This window comes from Haliotis rufescens, unplaced genomic scaffold (assembly GCF_023055435.1).
Source record: "Haliotis rufescens isolate VD_foot unplaced genomic scaffold, xgHalRufe1.0.p SCAF_6, whole genome shotgun sequence".
Taxonomy (NCBI): domain Eukaryota; kingdom Metazoa; phylum Mollusca; class Gastropoda; order Lepetellida; family Haliotidae; genus Haliotis; species Haliotis rufescens.
This window is the reverse complement of record NW_025964334.1, coordinates 12420894-12444147: the sequence shown is the minus strand read 5'-3', so window position 1 is coordinate 12444147 and position 23254 is coordinate 12420894. Positions and strand designations below refer to the sequence as shown.

At 37.8% G+C, this 23254-nt stretch overlaps 1 protein-coding gene across 3 annotated transcripts in view; it reads left to right on the top strand.

The window, feature by feature from the left end:
* The first annotated feature begins 1066 nt into the window (after positions 1–1066).
* The window catches only part of LOC124135487 (ligand of Numb protein X 2-like), a 102574-nt gene continuing 80386 nt past the window's right edge, over positions 1067–23254 (top strand). The window contains exon 1 of one of the 3 annotated variants that reach the window (XM_046500871.2): positions 1067–1118. The gene's annotated coding sequence lies outside the window, so the exon portion shown is untranslated. Of the gene's footprint in view, positions 1119–18823; positions 19206–23254 lie in introns of those variants that run through there. The other 2 variants (XM_046500870.2, XM_046500874.2) reach the window with 2 other exon arrangements.

Genomic DNA, 23254 nt, shown 5'->3' with positions numbered 1-23254 from the left:
GGCGCCTTAGACGACTGGGCCACCCGTGCCCCCCTAGGATAGCGTGTTATGCATTTACTGTATTTTGCAAAATAATTTCACGAACTTATTTGGTTGCACTGTGCATTTAATTTGTCATGGTTACTTATTTTTCATTAATAACAGGACTGATAAAAAGAAGAAATACTTGATATTAAGTTATACATTTTTAAATTAAAGAGCACTGCTAAAATAACATTTCTCACTTCTCAACTAAATATTGATGGATGAAAATTTTTTTACACTTTAATAAATCATAAACATGCAGGAGCTTACCAAAGATAATTTAAAATAATATATTATATTTGAAAAACACCCAACAACAACTCAGTATAACAAATGTATCAATGTATCAATATATGTATACATCCATTTTGATTCAAAACATATAGATTATACCAGAGACCATATCTCTATTATATATGGTCTCTAATTATACTAAAACTATTTGCACAATATTTGCATTGACGTCATTGACCTTCATGATGACGTCACGGGCACCTGTTCTACGTTTAATTGTCTCCCGTTTTAGAATATATTTGTAGCACGGGTTGCGAGCGGTACCTTTGATCTTACCCGTGCTGTATCACGGTAGTAAGAGCACGGTTTGTTAAAGATTATTACCATTGGCTGATGCCAAGATCAGCAAGCCCCGCCTAATACCTTGAGAAATTTCAAACTTACAATGTTTCTTTAGTGTTGTACACAGTGTTCAAGAGTAATAACGTAAATAAACAACTAAAAACAATAGAAATGTTCATAACTTAATGAAAAGATTACAATGTAACTGTCAAACATAAAAACAACTGGACACAGAACGCATTTTGCTAAATTCGGAAAATTAATAGTTGACATTTCTAATGTGCCTTTGAAAATTCCAAAGTTTACACTTGATATAACAATTAGATTAAAAATATATATACAGCATTAACATTTCTTAACAATTCTCGCAAACCGAACCCTAAGACAAGAGAAATATTACCGAATGTGAAACAGAGCATAGTCGAGAAGCGCCGGAAATGACATCACGCGTTATTTCTTCCGTAGTGTCTGACAAGCGGTGTTGAATGGAATCGCTTCTCCTCTGTAGGATTAGCAAGGTGGGTTGAGATTAATTGTATATGTGAAAAATGGTTTATGTTGCGTTTCTCAGCATGCATATATACCAACATGGTCTCAGACCTGTTTTGATCTCCCTCAACACGACGCAACGATGGTAAGCTGAGTGAAAGTCTCTTCTCTTCTCTCATGTTGTCCCCCGATAGACAAGCAAGCATGTGCAATGGTTGACACATCGTGTGTTGACTGATGTCGATTTGTGAACGCATTTTCATGAATTAAAAAAAAGGAGGACACGGTTGTATTTTAGCATGGTCGTAAATTGGAGAACATATTTTAGGTGCATATTTTGCCAAGAAACACATTTTCGATATTCCCAGACCGTGGCCCAGTGAACCAAATGCTGTCTGTGTCGTGAGGGTCGCGAAGGGGGCGTGGCCAAACATTGTTTTGATATTCAAGTATTTGAGATCGTAGTCAAATATGGCAACAAATCGGACGTAGAAATGAAGGATTATTATTATATTATATATTGTACAGATGTGTTTAAATGTATATAATTCATAGGCTTTGTTTTGAATGTAAAGGGGGTTGAAATGAAGACATTTACTGTTTTTGTAAATTGCTCAGGTTTGTTTTTAATTTAAACTAAATGTGTAAATAATTTTGGTATTATTTATGTTTGTTTTGAATCAAAACAGACAAAGAAATGAAGAGTTATTGTTGGTAAGAAATTGTACAGATATCGTTTGTGACTAAATAAATAATCTTTTTTTTTATTATAATTGATGTGTTTGATTTGAATCAGTAAACCTGCGGTCACTATGTTGACATATTTGATGTGTGATTTTGTTTTGATGTCACACACGCAGCAGTAATATATCCTGTATCAGCTCTGGATGATTCCAGATTGCCTGCCTCTCCAGGTCATTTGGAAGAAGACCTGAAATTTCTTGTCAAATATTACCATTCTCCAAATTCCTGTGATGGATGACAATGATTTGGTCAGATTTTCAGATCAGTTCACTGTCTTGGACTTTAAGCCTCATCGGGGCGGTCAGATAGCCTAGTGGTTAAAGCGCTCGCTCGTCACGTGGAAGACCGGGGTTCGAATCCCGACATTGGTACAATTTGTGAAGCCCATTTCTGGTGTCCCCCTTCCGTGATATTGCTGGAATATTGCTAAAAGTGGGGTAAAACCATACTCACTCACTCACTCACTCACTCACTCATTTAAGCCTCATCCAAACTGCCCTACACTTTTTTTATATTGGGTAATTATATAGAAGAATGTCCTATAAAGAATTGACAAAATCATAAAAATGTCCAAATGACATTTGTCAAGAGAAATATTACAAGTATTTTCATACAAGACTAGGCCTACTGTTGTAGCAGGGTGGAAAGAAATCTGTTATATATCTATAATAATTATGACATTTCATATTATTTATTGGCCACAAGCATGAACATTTAAAAAAAAGTAGTAACCTGTATTCTCTGAGTTGCAATTTACTACACACTGTCCCTGTGGGAATTCAGGGTTAGAATATGTTCCCCAACCTGTGCTGGTTATAAGAGGCGACCATCTGGATGAGGTCGGCCAGCTTGGTGACTTGGTTGATTGTTGTTCACAAGATCAAACACTGGAGTGAGTGAGTATTGTTTTACGCCGCTTTTAGCAATATTCCAGCAATATCACGGCGGGGCACACCAGAAATGGGCTTCACACATTGTACCCATGTCGGGAATCGAACCCGGGTCTTCGGCGTGACGAGCGAACACTTGAACCACTAGGCTACCCGACCGCCCCTCAAACACTGGAATGTCTGGTCCAGATTTGATTATTTACTGGTTGCGTGTGGCATTATGCAAAAAATAAACAAACAATCAAACAACATTTCTTATCTAAGTAAACATGTAATGCTCATATGATATGAAATGAAGAATCAGATTAATGGAAAGGACAGTTATAAAAATTAATATGTACTTTCCGAATATTTAGCTGAACACAAAACAGGGATATTTCTCTTTTGCAAAGTTTTCAATTTTGTGTTAAGCCAAGAATTCATTTGATTTTACAAATTCCACTTTTATCTCAACCTCCTGAGACATAATGTCTCAGATTTTACTGGTGTGAATATTACAAAAATAACAAGCAACGTCTACGTAATCCATGAAAATTCTTGAATTTAATTTGTGTTTTGGGATTGAAAACACATGGCCAATCCAGCCCGACACCACATGGTACCCAAATAGTTCAGCAACCAAGGGGTTAAATATTCAAGTCTTTATTCGAGAAATACTGTAAGGCGCCAGGCCTATAGTACAGATAGTATAGCCAAGATATTGCTCTTGCTAAAATACCTTCACATGTCATATTTGAATTTTGATGCATTTGAGAAAACAATGGTGATCTTGGAATATAGGATATTGTAACCTCTGACCTACGCTGGTGTTGTGACCTTGCATAAGATTCATGGGTTATACACAAAGCCAATATGTCAGATCCGCTTCTAAATAGGCTTGTGTAGAGTAAAAGGAAATGTATTCTGTCATGTTGTCATTCACACAGATGTTTAACATTGACCCAGTCGAGTCGTGAATGAAACTGACATTCTCACCTGCGCGTGTGTGGCAGCTGTTCGTCAATGGCAACAGTCAGGTATTACATAGCTTCGGCTGTAACCTCAGAGAAATCAAGGTTTTCAGATTTTATCAAGCATGCTCGTGTTTAGGAGCCTTGAATTTTGTTGGGATTTTTTTTTTATCTGATGTTTGGGTTAAATGGGGCTCATCACCATTAAGGTATTTTAGATTTAAGATTTGAAATATTGTGTACCTAGTACCTTTTGAGTTTAAAGTTGCATGGATTTACTTTTTCATTCAACCTTTTGAAATCCTGTTTGGTTTTAGTAAACTTTTTATTTACTTTATCTAAATGTTTTGAATACTGAAATAAGTGAGTTTGGTATGAACATTTTATTAAAAATAATTTTTATCATATACTAACACACAATGAAACATATAATCAACTTTAATTTGAAATCAGAAAAGATGACTATGTTGTGTTGATTTGATTCCACATCTGATGCCTAAATACACAGAATTTATTTGATTTTTCTGACTAGTTTGATTGAATATGCTTTTTCAAAGTGTTTCAGTATACTATGTAGATATATGTATCTCATTTGTTGTATTTCGGCATGTGTCCATCCTCAGTTATCCAGGGTATTATATCTCCTTTCCATTGTGATAAGTACCCTGGGCACATTGGCCATCAAAGCTTTGTTTCGAGGTGACTTGCACATCTCAATCTATTATTTCTTACTTACCGCAGCACACTCTTTCTCAACGAAGTGGTAAACGTCTGAGACCTGCATTACTCCGGCTTTCCTCCCACAACAAGCTGACACATCGTGATATAACTGGAATGCTGTTAAAAACGACGTTAAACCCAACTCACTCACTCATATATTTTGAATTGGGGTGAAAATGAAGCTATTGTAGCAATTGAATTCAGTATATTTGCACATAGTGCATTTGAAATATTATTATTGTAAACTAATTTTTTTAATAAAAATTTTGCTTACAAGACCAAAAGAAGGTTTGCTAGATTTTGAGACTTGTGGATAAAGTCGCAATCAGGTTCATGAATTATTGGATGCATGATAATCATGATTATGCCAGATGGCCATTCTTACCAATGCTAACAAAGACGTTAAGAGATGTAACTTGTTGTTACCCTGCCTGGCGCTCGGCATTAAGGGGCTAAAACAAGGACTGGTCGGCTCGGAGTCAGTATACTGTGTCTGAGTGGGGTATTCATGTTAAACTGCGGCATGGTATCTCAGTGAGCTAGCACTATAAATCGGCATCAGTCCAGACTAGTACAAGAAGCCACACACACACACACACACACACACACACACGTGCATGCACGTTGCAATATAAGTGCAGCAATCTTAAACGCGACGTTAAACCCCATTTCACCTCACCTGTGCCGAAATAACCAGTGAACAAATACAAGTACACTTTTTTAGCCTGCTCCTAGAGGGCATCACTATGCACATCCATTTTGTGCAACAATCATGTAGATATTTGCGATGTAGGTCATGACTGGGAAATAATAACTTAATAACTGAGTTAAACGGTGTGTGTATTATCGGCTTGTCTCAACTGTGAGAATTTTTTATCCTGAATACAACTATCTGCTTGCTTGACTCCAGTGATTTAGGGATGAGATTATAACGATTAATCCTGGTCAGGCTCTTTTGTGCAATATTTGTACTTGGTGGCGGAGGGTCCCAAGTGACGAGGGTGACCACTGGCCATGACGCGGACATCAGTGAGAAACTGCTTGTATGTTAGCGGATGTGGGTTATTAACTGTTCAATGCCATGCAGGGTTATACCTTGATATACAAAGCTGGAGATCCACAGGGCCCCCATAATTAATTTCAATATTCTAACGTTGCTGACAGTAATCTGAAGGTCCTGCAAAGTAATTAAATGGTGTAGTGCACTATATGTTTTGATAATTACATTTCCTTTATAAACTAAAGAAAATGAGTTAGGGATCATGATTAAATAGCAGTAAAAACTAACATTTTTGGTCCACTGGTCCTTATAATTATAACATAGCACAAAATCCTTGAAAATTACACATTTCTACAAGTCCTTATGATACCTTAACTATTGGGCAGTTCGGTAAGGACTATAAGACTAGTGCCAATTTCCAGCATATTTTAATATTTAATATTTTATATATTTCTTAATATTTCTTAGATTGTGTGCTATATCCCAAAAAATGTTCATGATCACTAATTTTTGTTGTTCAGTATATGTCTAGTGAAATATTTGTTACAATGAATAATATTGTGCTTTGGGACACGACATATTTATTTTTCTGCATCCAATATATATTCATTTGTGCATACTGGGAGAACATTTCTGCGTCGCATAGAAGCCTGTGGGATGTATGGATCGTGTAATACATTCATGAATGAATACAACAAGAATAATATCATAAATAACCAATTATCCCTGCTCAGTGCCATACAATTACTCTTACACTGTTTACAATGTTTAGCACTGACATATCCCTCTGACAAAATAAGATATTTCTCGTGTGTCATAATGTTTTCAATCATGAAAGATGAAATTTCTCAATGGGAAAACAATTTCTAAAGATGGAAACTATACACTATAAAACTGATCCACTGAATGCTTTTCCCCCAGTCCGGGATGTCACGATTCACTGGTTTCTATGAATCAATTTGTTATACTTGAAGCTTCCAGCTTAATGCAGACTGGATCTTGTGATAATATTAACATTTGAGATTAACAAAAAGCTGGAGAAAATCCCGTTCTAGTCAGTGTTTTGCCAGGTTGAGATTTAGCACTTGCATGTGAGCCAAGTCTTGTTGCTGATAGGAAGGTATGTCCTCCTTGTCGGCTATGTTTTGTTTCTGGGTTTATTTTGTTGGGGTGAAATAGCTATTGCTGTATTTCAATTCCGCATACCTCCCACTGAGAATGTGTCTTAACTCTTTGTGTTTGCTCAAGAAGTATTTAGTTGCAATGTAATCAGTTACTGCCAAAAATATTTTCTTCAAGTTGTTTAAGTTTAAGCCAGTCTTTCGGAATCGTTCTAACTTGGGTATTCTCATTGCAGTTAAACTTGTACAGCCCACTCCGTCATGTCAATTTAGACTAAAATTATATCTGGTAAGTGAATTATTTTTAAGTTTTTAGATTTTCAAAAGATCCTTAACAATTAAAAGAGGGCCTTTCTCTCAAGTTTACTAGATGTCTAATGTCTATGAGAGGTTTATTTATAGAGAGTGAATGAGTGGGTATGGTTTTACGCCACTTTTAGCAATATTCCAGCAATATCACGGCGGGGGACACCAGAAATGGGCTTCACACATTGTACCCATGTCGGGAATCGAACCCGGGTCTTTGGTGTGACGAGCGAACGCTTTAACCACTAGGCTACCCGACAGCCCCTATTTATAGAGAGACAGATCATGGTGTAAGGTCTGGTGCCCAATGCTAGTGATGGTCTAGCTTTGTAATTAGTGCCAATTTTCCATTGAGATGTTTCCTTTGTTTAATTAGGGTATTAATTATATAGATATATAGATATAGATATAGTATTCACGACCGTCCGTACGTCCGTCCGTACGTCCCACCTGTTTGTTGCCGCGATATCTCAAGAACTAAACACTGGATTGTCTTCATATTTGGAACTATGGTGTATATACAGACTCCGCAGACACCAGTCAGTTTTGGTGACCTTGACCCCATTTTAAAGGTCACAGCAGGCATATCTGCTTTTGGAGTTGGAAAACAGTGTTGCCGCGATATCTCAAGAACTAAACACTGGATTGTCTTCATATTTGGAACTATGGTGTATATACAGACTCCGCAGACACCAGTCAGTTTTGGTGACCTTGACCCCATTTTAAAGGTCACAGCAGGCATATCTGCTTTTGGAGTTGGAAAACAGTGTTGCCGCAATATCTCAAGAACTAAACACTGGATTGTCTTCATATTTGGAACTGTGGTGTATATACAGACTCCGCAGACACCAGTCGGTTTTGGTGACCTTGATCCCATTTTCAAGGTCACAGCAGACAAATCTGCTTTTAGAGTTGGAAAATGGTGTTGCCGCAATATCTCAAGAACTAAACACTGGATTGTCTTCATATTTGGAACTATGGTGTATATACAGACTCCGCAGACACCAGTCGGTTTTGGTGACCTTGATCCCATTTTCAAGGTCACAGCAGGCAAATCTGCTTTTGGAGTTAGAAAACGGTGTTGCCGCGATATCTCAAGAACTAATCGCTGGATTGTCTTCATATTTGGTACTATGGTGTATATGGCGGGGGATATTTCGTCACTCTGTGACAAATACTTGTTAAATTCTAGATTCATAAAAATGATCATATCTCGATTGCATAGATAGATGCTCATGATGTCAATCACTGATGTCTGGTCCAGACTAAATTATTTACCGACTGCTGTCATAAATCTGGAATATTGCAGTGGAGTTGCACAACAACAAAAAAGATGAAAATATTTGTACATTTTGAAAATGTTCACGCTTATTTGTACAAAGGCAACTTAAAATGAAATGTGTAATGGTGATTATAGTTGTCTTATTCTACACAAATATTCGGCATCTGCATCTGCTGTAGCGTCAGCCTCCTTCCTGTGTGTGAAACATTTGCAGGCCAACACTTGTATATTTCATGGTGCAGCTCAGACGTGACCTCCCTATGGCTACCTCCCCATTAAATGTTCATGTCAATTTCACGTACATTTCGACTTAATCAGTTTGCCATCACAGAGTCCTGCCTGGGAGATTAACCCTATGCAAGTTGGTAAACACCCGTAGTTAACTCACTGGCAAATTTATTACGATCTGATAATGTAATCTCCCTCGCTGATAAGAATTTGAATTATTCATAACTTAAGGGATGCTATCTGATATAGTTTAGCTGTGTCAAGATTTGATACAGAAGTATAAGAACTTGAGATGGAGAGAAAGATTGGCAGATACAAGCCCGCCAAGACTGTAAAGGAGGATTTCTGCTGATACAGCAATACTTCGTGGGGCAATTACATTCCACAGACATTCTGCAAGTCTGATTTGGTAAGCCCATCATATTTTCTCTAAATTCACAATTACCACTGAGCAGCTGCAATGGGACATTTCTGTGTCCTGGATTCTTTGAATGTTAACAGCTCATATTTCCTTTACTAACGGAGGACTGTGAAGTGCAAATGATGTATGATATCAATTGGACAGATTTTGTACAAAGAGTAATCTAGTTTTATTTTCAAATAAGATGAAAGGCAACAGAGATTGCTCTTAATGCTGTATCATGTTTTGCCGCCCCCCCCCCCCCCCATTTTGTGTAACATGTTTCCATGAGCCCCCCACCCTTATAATAAATGACCAGTGCCTTAATAATGTCCTATGGAAAACATAGAGGTCATTTTAACATGCCCCACCCCATACATGCTAAAGTTGGGATAAGTTTTGACCTCCCATTCCCATCCCTTTTTGTTGTGTCTTTCTTTCTTTTCTTTTTGTTTTGTTTTATTTACTGTTTAATTCATCACCCAGCAATATTCCAGCTGTATCACAGCAGCCTGACTCCATACAAGTCTAACCAGTGATTGATATCATGAACAATGACACAAATCTCTTATGAGATCCCTTATAAACATCCAACTTTTACATTTATGTTTATATTTTGTGATAGTTTCTATACAAATCGAAAACTAATTGTAAAAAAGGCCTTGCACATGTGTGCTCTATTAAATTAAAGGATACACAGTACTCAATAGGGATATAGGGATATTCTCAATACCCAGATGGAGAATAAATCAGGTGTTGAGAAGTTGAGACACTGAATGGGAAGAAGTCTTTGTTGCATGTGGGCACTCACTTCGATACAACTGGAAAACTGTTCAAAGCAGCGTTAAACCCAACTCACTCAATCTCTCTCCCGAAACAAAAACAAAATGAGTCCTAACTTAACTCAAATGCACGAGTCTGAACCATACTACTCTACCCCTGAAAGGGATACTGTGTTGGCTCACAGTCTAACGAAAGTTGGGTAGGTCTTCAGCAACCTATGCTTGCCATAAAAGGTGACTATGCTTGTTGTAAGGGGCGACTAATGTGATCGGGTGGTCAGGCTTGCCGACTTGCTTGATGCATGTCATCGTATCCCAATTGGATCGATGCTCATGATGTCAATCACTGGATTGTCTGTCCAAGACCGTTGCCATGGAGCTGGAATATTCCTGAGTACGGGGTTTGTTTATTATGAAATGAAACTTATCATGAGTCAGGTCCATGCCGGATTGCATCCTGTTCCCACGACATCTCCAAATCCCCCTCCTGGACACTGAGACTACCCCTATCAAGTGTTGAGCGGTATACATATATAACGGACAAGGAATGTGTACTCTCCGTTGTCTGAGTATCAATTGTGAAGATACATACATGTATCTAACCTTTCTCCTTTATATCACTGCGTTCTCACCGATACCCGAGTCCATGGAGTTTTTTCTCAGCGTTAAAAATTTATCGTTTAGAATTCTTTTGCAGACAGTTGTTTTTTCGTGTGTTAAGATGAACGTAGAGATGACTCCAGGTGAATATTCTTTCGATGGGAAACAAGTTGTCATTGGCAAGAGTTCCCAGAAGGATTTAATTACAGAAGTTGAATTATTAATATGGGTCGTTCTCCTTACCTATGTCAGAATAGTTCACTGAATGACTGCCATAACACTACACTATACTTAGGCATGTGAGGGAAGTTAAGAGTTTTAATAATTTAAGAAGATTTTTTATATTCTTGGAATTAGGATGTAATGCTGCAGTGTGCTATGTTATGTGAGTTGAAGATTGGTATTTCTGTGTTGAGTGAGGGAGGTAATCAGATACATTTCAGAACATTTGTAACATTGGTTACATGTGACAAAATTGTTTGAAGACGAATGTTTGATGTTGAGAATAGTTGGAGGTTGAGAATAGTTGGAGGTGGAGAATGGTTGGATGATGAGAATAGTTGGATGTTGAGAATAGTTGGAGGTGGAGAATAGTTGGATGTTGAGAATAGTTGGAGGTGGAAAATAGTTGGAGGTGGAGAATGGTTGGACTTTGAGAATAGTGGAACGTTGAGAATAGTTGGAAGTGGAGAATAGTTGGACGTGGAGAATAGTGGAACGTTGAGAATAGTGGAACGTTGAGAATAGTGGAACGTGGAGAATAGTTGGAGGTGGAGAATAGTTGGACGTCGAGAATAGTTGGACGTGGAGAATAGTTGGACCTGAAGAATAGTGGAACGTGGAGAATAGTTGGACTTGGCTCATGAGAGTTTCTAGGACTTCGGTCCTGCCCTTAGGCAGGTGACTTTGTTTGAAATATGCCTCTTTTCACCCAGCAGCGAATGGGTACCCGGTAGGATGAGATGGTTATGTGACTGCTTTCTTCCTTCACTCAGCTGACAGAATTTGATCCAATGTGACACAATGTAATATATCTAAAATAGTGTTTGAAGTGGCGTAAAACACAATTCACTCATGCACCCAAATGTCTTGACTGATGCTTTTATTGTCCAGCACTGATTTCCTTGAAACAGGCATCGATTTAAATACTACTTAAAAGAAGTAGGGGTTGGTGGTGTAGCCTAGTGGTTAAAGCGTTCAATTGTCACTCTGAAGTTGTTGTTGTTTGTTTAACACCACACTCAGCAATATTCCAGCTGTATGACGGCAGTCTGTAAGTAATCGAGTCTGGACCAGACAATCCAGTGATTGACATCATGAACATCGATCCATGCAATTGGGACTGATGACATGCATCAACCAAGTCAGCGAGCTTGACTACCCGATCCTGTTAGTCAGCTCTTACAACAAGCATAGTCGCCTTTTACGGCAAGCATGGGTTGCTGAAGACCTATTCCACCCTGGATCTTACCGGGTCTGTCACGCTGAAGACCCAGGTTTGATTCCCCACTTGGGTACAATGTGTAAAGCCCATGATATTGCTGGAATATGCTAAGGGCAGTGTAAATCCATACTCACTCACTCACTCACTCACTCACAGTAGTAAAAGAACATGATTTTTTTCATCAGTCATAACTTCTTTTGTGTAGTATGTAGTGTAGTATGTGGGCAATATTCTGAGGACAAAAACCAACTTTTGACGCTATTGTTGAAGGCGTCATGATCGTCTGTTTCAAGACTAATTTATCTGACGTTAAACGTCTGCAACCACAAAAGGGATCAATACATTCCCCCATCTCAATAAAACTGTATCAACCTCTCCATTTCTGTTTGGCGATCGGCATTATGTAAGAAGGTCGGTGTGTATTCACCCTAATTGTGGACATTTGATTGTTTGTCAGCACAAATCGTGGGAAAAAACCAGGTGTATAGAAATAGTCGTATGTCTATATTTTATTTACCACTCAATCAATAATCAGGCACTTGAACAATTGATGTTTCATGGAACATCGTAGGCCTCGTGGTTGCCCGACTACATACGTACCTGTCGTGTCGTGTATTCTAGGGTGTTAGTCGATCCATATGTTTCAGTCAGTAGTTTCAGCGTGGACCACAAGTTGGCCGTCGTTATCATCCCTACAGTGTCACGACTGTTTTGTCTGATATTGAAGAAAATGTTTTGACGAGGGGTACATTATGCAATGATAATAAGCAATTTTTTAATGGAGTTTCTTTCTTCCTTCTTTATATGTGCGATGCTGAGCTTGTTTATCAGTCATGTTTGATGCAAGGGGCCTATTGTGAGATGTGAGGTTTGTAGTGGAAAATCTGTGCATGTTAGTCTTGTGATGCCATTCAACATCTTTATCCCAGAGTTAATGCATAATTAAATGGAACTGAATGATTATTCATCATAAATATCTTTTGGGGGGACTGTAAATACATATTGTTTTCAGCCATGATGGGAAACTAGGAAGAAAATAAGACATTTTATTAAACATGGTTTGGTGGTAAATAAATGTACTTTCTTCAATAGACTTTTTTCTATATAAGTTTCAGAATTTCATTCTTATTAGGCTGAACCAAATATATTCTTGCTTCATAATGACTGATGAATTTACATATAGCAAAAGTTAACATATAAAGTTAGGATGCTCTATTCGAATTGAAAATATTCTTATTGTTGAACATCATTTTTTTTTTAAGCTTTATCTGAAATTTATTTACCAAATAAAATAAACTTAAATCAACTACTATTTTTTATGTAGTTTTATACACCATGTCATTGACCTGTGACCAAGAAAAGATCCATGAAAAAAAAGAAGAAAATGTCTGGCCTTATTTGAATACATGACATGACATTTCTCCCACACTGATAATGTATACACAGTACTATATTGACAGCTTACTATGTCATGGGAAAAAGAGTTTCTTAACCTGAGTATTGAGTATTTGTATGGACACTTAGAGGTTCTATAGTGTGAAGTTGGTGACTAAACCTCATTCAAGGCACTGACTGTACAGTACATGAAACTAACCAAAGCCTGTTATCTGTGAGTCACCAGATCACACAATATCAATATCTCGCGAGGAATGTCCTACACACTGCTCAAGATATTTGACTCCTGTGATGTGATTTTGGATTGAGTAAGTGTCCACTGTTTCCTGATCGGATAGAGACCACACACAGGTATGTGGAGTATGTCCCCTGTGTTGGCTTGTGTTGCTGTGAACAATGGCCAGGTTCATTTGTGGTGTAATTGGCGGACAGATGAGGCTTAACTTGAGCTTTTCAGTTTTTGTTATTAGGATCAGAAGCCGATCAGCTGGAGCTTTTAGGTGTTCGTTGTGTGTACATGTTTGTCTGAATAAATGTTCCGGTTTGTGTAAGACTGCAACCTGTGCTGGTCACTCAATCCATCAACTGAGAAAAATGTAAACTGGGCACTTTAGAACCTGACCTCAGTTCTGATAGAACGGGCTCTAGAACTACGTAGCAATACTTGGGTCAGAACTGTCCAGAAGTCACCATGCACAGAAGTGGCTATGATGTAACTGAATCTTTCTTTCTTTGTTGTTAATGCCGCACTCAGCAATATTCCAGCTATATGACCGTCAGTCTGCAAATAATCTAGTCTGGACCGGACAATCCAGTGATTGACATCACGAGCATCGATCCACGTAATTGGATTATGATGACATGCATCAACCAAGTCAGCGAGCCTGACCACCCGATCCCATTAGTCGCCTCTCATGACAAGCATGGTTACAGATTGTCAATTCTTAACCGGATCTTCACAGTATTTCTGTAGGGAATACTTTTGAGAGTACTGATTATTTATAACTGAAGCAATGTGATACCTACACCTGTAATATATTTATACACGTAAACAGTCTTCACATAAAAATTTCCGGTTAATGAAGTAATTTGATACCTCAATGATATAATAAATTTTATCAAGAGCATCGATCCACGTAATTGGTATATGATGACATGCATCAACCAAGTCAGCGAGCCTTACCACCCGATCCTGTTAGTTTCCTCTTACGACAAGCATAGTTGCCTTTTGTAACTGAATCTACACACATGTTCATTCCTATTTGAATCAACCGTCAAGGAGACTTATGGGGATAATCCTGACTGATATATTGGGGATGTTATGAAGTAGTCTACCGTAACTTAGAAACAGCTACGTACTCTTCTAGCCTACTGGTCTAAGGTGCTGCAATATGTTGGCTAAAGGCTTACCTCCGAAATTAAGCAGACATGGCGTAATTGAACTGAAATATTGAACAAAACATATTTATAATACTTATTATTGAGTGATGCTGTCATAGCTTTCACAATGAATGAGGGGACTTAGGTGCCGAGATCGTTTATTACTCCTCAATTCGCAGTGCAGAGATGTGTCCCTTAGGCGTGCCTGAAAATATGATCGTGGGTTCGAATCCCAGATTCCCCCCGATTATTATCCCCCGCCCAACAAAGTTGGCCGGGGATATAGAAAAGGGGCTCCGTCCGTCCGTCCCTCATGTTTTGTTTCCGGAGCACAACTCAGAAACCGTTCAATATTTTTTCATGAAACGTTGCAGGTCTGTCAAGTACATGCTGAACTGGTGCCTTTTGCTATTTAGAAATTTTAGAAATTTTTATTTTTTACGTTTCCATGGCAACAATATGGACTTAGGTTCAAAACTCTTTTTTTTTTTTTACAATTTCCATGACAAGTTCCACCTCGGTTAAAAAAGGTTAGGGTTTGTTTAGATTTAATTATGTCATAAATTCTGTAACAGGCGGGGGATATAGCCACGTTAGTGGCAAACTCTTGTTTTTCTTGGTCTGAAAGCACCATATCCTTGCTTGTGGGTTTCGCAGAAATTGCAAACATGTAAGACCTGAATAACTTCTTGTTCAGCCCAAGTGGTACAGTAGGTCTATAGCAACCTGTGCTTGCCATAAAAAGCAACTATGCTTGTCGTAAGAGTCAAATAACAGGATCGGGTGGTCAGACTTGCTGACTTCTTCGCATGTCATCTTATCCCAATTGCGTGGATCGATGCCCGTGATGTTAATCACCGGATTGTCTGATCCAGACTTGATTGTTTACAGACCGCCGTCACACAGCTGGAATATTGCTGAGTGCGGCATAAAACAAACAAACAAACAAACAAACAAACTTCTGGTTTTCCTCCCACTTTCAGCTTACATGCTGTGATCTAACTGAAATTCAAAAGCTGTGTTTTATCGAACGCACTCACTCACTCACTCACCACAAGTGAAGCTATATGTGCTCAGTTTGATGGGAGATTCATGTAACATGAGACAGACGAGAATAAACAAGTGCCTTGAACTGAACGATTTGCATCGCTGCTGATCTCTATCACTGGATTGTCTGGTCCTCACTTGATTTTTTTATAGATCACCGTCGGGGGCACGGATGGCCCAGTCTTCTAAGGTGCCGCGATTCGCTGTGCAGAGTTGCGTCCCTTGGGCATGCAAGAAACCTATGATTGTGGGTTTGAATCCCGATTCGCCCCGATTATGTTTCTAGGTTTGTCAGCACCATAAGTGGTAAACATCTGAGACCTGCATCACTTCGGGCTTTCCTCCCACATTAAGCTGACACGCCGTGATATAACTGGAATACTGTTAAAAGCGGCGTTAAACCCAACTCACTCACTCACTATAGACCACCGTCATATAGCTGGAATATTGTTCAGTATCATGTTATTAAACAAAAAGACCTAGACTTAAACAGTTCCATCTCTTTCCCTTTTTATTTTGACCAATGTTTTGTTTCTTTTTGAAGGACATGGTATGATACTTTGTCCTCCAGGATCTGTAGAGTTTTAGAAAGTGATTGATCTTGATTGATATCTCACAAATTGTGACACAATGTATCATATGTGTTCATATCTGCCTGTCAATGACTATGTAATGTATATGTAATGACAGTACAAAATGGTGACAAGATCATCTTTGATCACAGAAATGCTTGGAGTTGGATTTGAAAAATCTTTTTTGTTCAGTAATTTTAGCCATATTTGTGTACTTAGTGCCACGCATCCAATAGAAGCATTTCAGATTGATGAAAAGCATGTTTTGTCAACAATATTTCCAAGACACTTTACAATTTTACGTTTCCTTCAGGCCTGGAAGGGCCCCTATCATACCGTGTTGTAATTCTCAGTGTCTCAACAGTGAAATGATCTGGCTCAATATTGCCTATTTTGTTACAGCAGTCCCCCTTTTTCTCATCCCCCTTTTTCTCATCCCCCTTCCCATAACACCCCCTCCCCTGCAGTCTTTAATGACCCCCCTTTTCACCCAGTATTTTGATTGGTTGTACTATAGTGAAGCAGCCATTGTACAATCCGACTGATTCGATCACCAACCGTATATGACATCAGACAAAACGTGTATTAATAGAACAAGGAGTATTAAATATAATGTTTCATGTCCGCCTGTGTATCGGAAGGGGAATATCAATAATGTTATTAGCTCAGTGGTTACACAAGGATTGGTACTATTAATAGAGATGACTTAGCATATGAGCTATAATTAGACTGTCTGCAATATGGCCTTCAACACTGTGACCAAGCTGGTGTTGATGTGAGTGTAAAAAAACTTTCTTCAGTTTTATAAGGCCGCCACTTTTTATTTTATGGTTACAGATTTTTTGGTTACCCTTTTTTCAGGTTAAGATAGAAATTAAAAATAACGTAAACATGGTAAAAAATGTTGTGTACAGTTACATTAGTTTTAATTTAATTTTTTGTTAGATTGGTTAGTTAAAAATTAGGAGATAAATTTGTTTTCAGCTTGTGATGTTTACTAGTTTCATTGTAACTTGACAGTATTTACTTACGTTAGAGGAGATTGGGTTCTCTTTATTAGAAGCTTGTAGTGACTATAATATTAATGCATTTGAGCATTTGATCAGATGTTATTTAATTAAGTAAACAGTTACATTATTTAATATTTTAATTAAAAACTTTAATTTCCCTAATCCAAAGATGCAGCGGTCAGACAAATAAATATTATTTTATCTATTTTCATTTTTTAGTCTGATTATAAGTGAATCCATGAACTGAAAACTGGGCCACCACACTGTTATTGTATCAATGTTTTTGTTAAACCAGATCCAATCATAGTGATATTTATCTGACTGTGTGTGCCTGTGACTGGCGCTATTAGCATTCATGGGGGATATTGATTTTACAGGTATTTCATGAAAACGCCCTTGATTGTATCGAAACGTGATTGATAATAATCATCAGAGCCAGTAATAGAGTACCAGTAATTTCTCCATAGTCATGTGTGGATCCAAATTTACTACCCCGGTGCCTGACCCCCTGTTACCCAACCCTCCTGGGTACCCACTGTAGGTCTCAACTGGGGTAGAAAATGTCTGATTGTTTTTCTGAAAAATCTAGTTTTACCGCCTAAACTAGTTAGATACATGTATAAAATGATATTTTTATGCATACACTGAAGAAAACTAACACTGAGTCTATTAAACATTTCTTTATGATAGTTGTCATGTGGGTCTCAGGACCCAACCGACCCAAGTACCCGAGTTACCCGTCCCAGCCCTAATATATATATGTGCAAATAATTTTTTTTCAATAATCCTATTGCTAGTAAAATCTTAATTGTCATTTTTGAAGATTTAGTCAATCGCTTTTTCAGACTTCAAACAACTGGACTTTTCTAACCAGTGAATCATTTTTTTCCAATGAAAAGTAAATGTCTGGTCAATGTGTGATGAAGTAGCTTTATCATCAAGCTACTTTCTGGGGTGTTCAGTACACATTTATGTCAAGTTTGAAGAAAGTATATACCAGTAGTTTTCTGTCGTGTATCTGTCGAAATATATATTTGATATAGAAGTGGAGAATTTTCATTAGTTTTGGATGAAGATCCAAAATTTGAATGAAACACAACAGATCACAGAGATAACGCATGTCTTAACCAGAGTGAGTGAGTGAGTGAGTATGGTTTTACGCCGCTTTTAGCAATATTCCAGCAATATCACGGCGGGGGACACCAGAAATGGGCTTCACACATTGTACCCATGTCGGGATTCGAACCCGGGTCTTCGGCATGACGAGCGAACGCTTTAACCACTAGGCTACCCGACCGCCCCTGTCTTAACCAGAACAAGACAGCCTTCACTGTTAAAATCTGATCTGCATCTGTTCAAATATCATATTCACCTGGGAATATGTAATTATTAACTTTCATAATGACCTTCACATGGTAAAATATAATATTCACCTAGTAAAATATAATTGTCAACTTTTATAATATGACATACACCTGTTACGATATTATCTTCACCTGGTAAAATATAATTGTCACCTTTTATAATATGACTTTCACCTGGTAAAATATAATCTTCACCTGGTAAAATATCATTTTTATCTGTTAAACTCTGATCTGTCTGTTAAAATGTGATCTTTATCTATTTTTATTGCTCCTCCTTTTAAGATATAATCTTCACTTTTTTAAATATGATCTTCTTGATAAAATCTATTCTTCACCTGTTAAAATATTATCTTTATCCCTTAAAATCTGATCTTCAACCAGTCAGCGTATGTTAGCAGTTGGGTAGAACAGACTATAGACTGTCCCTCTCGTCTTGGTAAGACTGTAGGTAGCCTAAGCTTAGCTTTAGTTGGAATTCCCCTCTAGGGCAAGCTGGCCACATGTCTATTTTGAACCCTGATGTAACATCGGACAGGTAGCAAAACTTTCTCGCCGTTAAACTTAGCGATGACTTAGAATTGGAGAAGATTTATTTGCATCTTTGTGTGGTCATTTTGAGATGTGTTTAGTCTTGGGAGGATGATGATGTTTTAGGAGTTGGGATACCTTGCTGAAAGTCCGAGGAAGTTTTCCACATCAGGATTACGTTTGGTACTTATGGATCGGACTTGATCATTCAAGTTTAGTTTCAGGTGGGCACGATTGATTTTGTGGTTGAGCGCTTGTGTCAGCGTAAGACTGTTGTTGAAAGTGAAAATAAGGAAGAAATACTGTGTTGTTGAAAGTTGTACAGCACTGAAACTATTGTTTTTCAAAAAAGGGTAAGTTTCTGTGAAATTCTTTGTTTACTTAGTTTGTTTCTATTGTTTCCTTGTTAATGTTTTTGTTTCTAATTTTACTTTATTGTTTGTTTGTTTCTATTTTTACTTTATTGTTTGTTTGTTTCTATTGTTTCTTCATAGTTTGTTTGTTTGTTTCTATTTTTACTTTATCGTTTGTTTGTTTCTATTGTTTCTTTATAGTTTGTTTGTTTCTATTTTTACTTTATTGTTTGTTTGTTTTTCATTGTTTGTTTGTTTCTATTTTTACTTTACTGTTTATTTGTTTGTTTGTGTTTTTCACTGTCCCTCCCTCACTCACTCACTCACTCACAAGGAATGCATGAATGAATAATGGAATGATTAAATGAGGGATTTGTTCTTACTGATATCTTTTCCTGGCCTTATTTAAAGCAAATCTTAGTTAAAGTTTTTTCAAAGTGTTTTATTTGAACAAACCCGACCGACATTTTACAGCAAGGTGTGACCCACCCGCTATGTTGTTTGTGAGTGGGCATTCACTGTCACTGCCTTCTGTGGCCTTTGGGACAAGGTTAGACTTGCACAAGAAATAATGATTAGTTTTAATCGTAATTCCTAGATTACATAAATAATAAAACAATTTGTCCCTATGAGAGCCTGACGTTTTGGAACTGTCCGCTTACCTAGACATGCCTTGTATAAGGATAGAATTACTATACACCCATGGACTTGTCATTCATAAGAGCCCTGGAGCAAGGCTAGAACCTGGTTGGTCCCAGGGCTCTGTTGGTTGCTGGAATAGGCGATTAATTTAGACAGGTGGTCAGACTGGTTGATAGCATGTCATCGTCCCCTGACAGCGTAAGTTGTTGCTCATGATATCAATCACTGGTTTGTCTATCTCGGACTCCATATTCATAGACCACTTGGACTTGCTGGAAATTTACCTACTGTAGCATCACATAACATTCACTAACTTCTATCGCACATGATGAAATGGAAATGTCTTTTGTTGGGAATCATGTAAATTTTTCCATCAGTGATAAAATAGGACAGTCTCACAAAGGTGAAGAAATTATACGAATATTTGCTCACTTTTGAACTTTATAAAAAATGACAACTACATTGATTATGTTTTTTACGATATGATACAAATTGCGAATCGAATGTTTACGTCAAATCATCAACTTTTTGACTATATATATATTTCTGAGTAGGTTCAAAAAAGAAAGGGCGGTCGGAGAGCCTAGTGGTTAAAGCATTGGCTCATCACGCTGAAAATATGTGAATCCCATTTCTGGTGTCCCCCGCAGTGATTATTGCTGGAATATTGCTAAAAGGGACATAACAATGCTTGCTCACTCACTCACTCACTCACCCACCCACCCACCCACTCACTCACCCACCCACACCCACCCACACACACACACACACACACACTCACTCACTCACTCACTCACTCACTCACTCACTCACTCACTCACTCGACCACCCACCCACCCACTCACTCACCCACCCACCCACATTCATAGCAGCTGGGAGTCCTTAAACAAGTAGTAAGTAATACAGTAGAAAATGTATTTTGTCGTCACTCATGATGCACCAGTGCACTGATGTATCGTTTCACCTCTAATTAATCTATGAACATCTTTAATATTCAACCAATGGACAATCTATGATGTATTTATTTGTTAAAAACAGGAAAATTAGTACACAAAATATTTGTTATGAATTATGATTAATGGTTTGTTGGCTGTAAATAAGCAACTATGGTCATTAACAGTGGTCAAATTAAGCGGGCCTGGGGTCCTCGAGGTTTATTCCCTGTAGTATTTTAATCTGGGGACCACTTGTTTAACTGTTAACACAGGGATGAAATCGTATATCATATCGATTAAATTTTAATGTAGATACTGTATTGATGCAAATTATCAATACTGAATTAATAATATAAATGTCCCTGAAATGTTTAAATTTATTAAGATTGGGAGAAAATTCAATTTAAAAAATGCAATGGATTTTGCGTGAAGTTGATTAATTGCAGGTGTAGACATTTATCTATACACATACAGTATAATTATTTTTGCTGTAGATCAATATGGTGCTTTATCCTTGGACGTTTGAGTGCATATATTGATTCTAAGCTTAATTTACAATCAATGACAGCCTTGACACACGTAACATAAGGGTTATGACTGGGACTCTTTGACTTACATGCTAAACATCAAACACTGTGTTTTTATAGATGACAAAATCCAACCGAGATCAATCAAATGCAGGCATCACATGTATGAGAAAAAAAGTGTTTCAGCAGTCCAAAGTCATCCTCAGTTACACAGTATATTACATCCCTGTTTTATTATGATAAATACCCTGGCCCTATCACAACCAATTTGAGCCTAATTTGAATGACAAGATGCTAAAAATAGTTGTCCAATCAAGTAACTCAAATGAGCAAGAGAAATTTTGTGCTAAGCTACTGATTGGAGAGATGGAGGTAGTGGCATATCATCTGGAATGAAGCTATTAGTAGTGGGACAATACACTGATGCATACAAGTATCGGTCACCAATTAAACAGTATCGATTCTTACCTTAAATCTTTTCTTTTATGAATGTTACACCAAACACTAATTACAAGTGAAAATGAATTGTGAAAACATAAATATTTTCATCCATTCTGCCATACTTGACTCTGCCAACTGAAAATCATTAGTGTGCCAGGTATTTGACCATCTTAAAAAATTGGCTTACACACCACAGATACGAGCACATGCAAGTATCGTGATATGTATTGAATCGTGAGCAAGGTATCCTGATACATATCAGATCGCACAGTTGATGTTTTGTCCCAGCCCTAGAAGCAATGGTGGCGAATGTGTCTGGGGTGTTCATTGTAAGATACTATATACTGCTTTCCACAAACAGCCTTCATATTAAACTCACCTTTGTTTAGAACCCAGTTCATCCTGTTTTCACGTAAAAACATGCAGGGCACATCTTGCTGGCAAAACCATTCTGCCACCAGAATATCTTGTTGCGTTTTCAGATATGTTTTTCCATAATTTTCCCATCAACCGCCTCAGCTGTTCAACTAATTTAACATGTGAAACAACCATAATTGAAAGTCTTTTTTAAATGCTGGGATCTTGATTTCGGATATTATCATGATAAGGGACAGTCAGGTAGCCTAGTGGTTAAAGCGTTCGCTCATCACGCCGAAGACCCGGGTTGTATTCCCGACATGGGTACAATGTGTGAAGCCCATTTCTGGTGTCCCCCGCCGTGATATTGCTGGAATATTGCTAAAAGCAGTGTAAAACCATACTCACCCACTCCCAATTATCGTGATGTTTTATTGAATGTCAGCATTGCTTGAGGCAGCAATCTTGAAAACCATAATATAGCTTTAACATTAGGTCAACTTTATACACACAGATAATGCGATCACACACTACAGATAAGTCTCCTCAGGTCAGCTTGACCCAAGGAGTGAATATGGCTTGGAATGTGAACTTTACTCCCTTTGAATTGTGTTGAACAATTTACCAGGTTTACTGTGAACATATGTGAAAGGCCATGTTTGCTTCCTTGTATGATAGACACTGCTTGACTGATAACTGGTGAGGCTCTGTTTGAGGGGTGTGTGGAGCCGATGAAATAATTAGTTAATGGAGGACTTGCACAGAGCTCCAGACAAAATGTGCATCTCATAAAATACATAAATATAACTCTCCATTGCCTAATTAATTTGTCCTGCTTGCTTATAATTTATCATGAACAAATTTCAAGAACCCAATGCAGGGATCGATTTAAGGAACTTGATTTAACTTCCACCACGTACATGTTGACACTGGTGCATGTTTTATATATACAGCTAAATCTCGCCCTGCTATAGTATGAGAATGCTGTGTATGTTACCTAGTCTAGCCTTTTCAGTTTGCATCCCTCAGTCCTGTATTTCTTACTCATCAATGCTAAAAGCAGCGTTAAACTATACTTACTCTCTCATTTAATGTCGTCTAATCACAGTCCAAGATAAATCAACCATGGCTGTCTGCTCGTTCAGGG